Consider the following 2,163-nt stretch of genomic DNA (forward strand, 5'->3'; position numbering starts at 1 on the left):
GCCGGGGCCGGGGCGGCGGCCGGGGCCGGGGCGGGCGGCTGCCGGTGCTTGCCGGCGCGCTTGGCTTTGGCCTGGATGCAGCGCTGGTGCAGGGCGAAGGTGTGCTGGCGCTCGAGCTCCAGGCGCTCGGGCGACACGGCCTCGTAGCGGGCCTCGCAGGTGCTGTGGTGGCGCCGGCACAGCTCGATGCGCCGGCGGAGGCGCTCCATGACCGCGCTGTGCCGCGGCAGCGCGAACTCCGCCATGGGGCAGGTGGGCAGCACCATGGGCCGCGGGCTGCACGGGCCGGGCCCGGGGCGGGCCTCTCGGGGCCGACTGGCACTGCGGGCTCCGCTCCCCGCCGGCGGCCCGGCCGCCTCACGGCCGCGCCATGGCCCCGCGGGCTGCGGAGCAGGCTCGCGCGCGGCGGCGGCTCTTCCTCGGGCCCCGCTCGGCCCGACCCGGGCCGGCGCTCGCTGCCCACCTCAGGCTTCGGCCTGTCCCCGCCGCCCCGGCCCCATTGTTTTCCGCGCCGCCGCCGCCGCCATCTTAAAATTGTTTTCAGGGCTCTCGGAAGAGGGCGGGGCCCCGGCGGGCGACCCCGGCGTCACGGCTGATGAGCAGGCACTGTGGCCAATCAGAGCAGGAAGAGCGGGCCGCCCGAGGGGCGGGGGCGAGCACGCAAGAGGCGCGCGGGGGCTCCCGAGCGGAGTTTAAAAGGAACTCTCAAGTGAGGGGCGGAGGGAAGCCCCTGGGCGGGCCTCAGTGCGGGGCACGGGGCCAAGTATGACCGACAGGAGCCGGTCCCAAAGGCCACCCCTCGCCGGCAGGCCCTTCCGGGCCCGCAGAGGAAAGGGGCAGTCCGCGCCGCGGAGCGTAACCGCCCGACCCAGACGGCCGCCTGGCACTACAGCGCTTCACCATTTTCTGCCCTGCAGCCTTTTTGAGTTGTTTTCATAAACTCCAAAGTAGCCAGGCTTTTTCAGTGTCAGCTGTTTTTCGACCGCATTCCTTACATCCGGCCTCATAATTGGTCGGAATTGTCCACGAGGGAGCTGGAAGACTGGAAGAGGCTTCCTCTTGCACCATTCTGAATCACTGGGGCTCAGTTTCCACTTAATAGAAAAGTTTGAACAAGTTTCCTAGGTACTACTTAAAAAAAAAAAAAAAACAAAAACCCCAGCAGATGTGAAGAGGAGGGTGTGAAGAAGAGTCTAGCTCCGTTAGCGGGGACTAGAACTATAAAGGATGAGATTTCAGCCAAAACAAACAGGGAACCTGGCCTGCCATTTAAGGATGGTGGCTTAGGTTAAACTGAGTCACTCAACAAAATCCAACCAGAGACAATTACGTTTAGTATTACAACCAGTAGGCATAGGGGGTGGGAAACTGGGGCAAAAAACAGGAGCAGTGACTCAGTACTAAAACTAGGTAACTAAGCCTGCTTTGGCCCAAGAGATACAAGGAACAGTCATGGGCACCCTAATTGCTAAAAAGTTAAACATGAGGTGCCAGGACCACCAACAGCTCAAACATTTGTTACATTAACATTTTACTAGGGCCCACAAAAATATTTTAAAATCAGAAGGGGAAAAAAAAATGAGTTCTTATTCAAGTATTATTTTTATACAAATGCAGTAAAAAATAAATACAAGTGGCCCAAGGCAAAAGTGTCTAGAACTCATGAAGGCCACATCAATAGTTTTTTCCCCCAAGTCTTCAAACATAGGTATTTTACATTAGAATTAAATTATTTTCTAATAAGGGAGATAATAGTAACTAAGAGTACTACACTGTGTACTTCTCTTTCAGTAAGCAATCCAAAAGCCTATAGCACATATTTAAAAAGTTTTGGTCTAACTTTCAAAAATATCCTTGAAATACTTAAGAATATGTAAAAGATGGAGTCTGATTCTGAACATTCTCTAATAAAAATTTAAAAGTTCAATGGCTCCCATATATCTTAAAGAATATTATCATAAAACCTTTTTTTTTTTTTTTTAAGAGGGGGTGGCCTGAGTGGCTCAGTCAGTTAAGCATCTGCCTTCTGTTCAGGTCATGATCCCAGGGTCCTGGGATGGAGCCCCATTTCTGGCTCCTTGCCTGCTTCTCCCTCTCCCTCTGCTGCTCCCCCTGCTTGTGCTCTGTCAAATAAATAAAATCTTAAAAAAAAAAAAAAAAAAA

The sequence above is a fragment of the Mirounga leonina genome, unplaced genomic scaffold, assembly GCF_011800145.1.
Source record: "Mirounga leonina isolate KUSES-001 unplaced genomic scaffold, KU_Mleo_1.0 Mir_239, whole genome shotgun sequence".
Lineage (NCBI taxonomy): Eukaryota > Metazoa > Chordata > Mammalia > Carnivora > Phocidae > Mirounga > Mirounga leonina.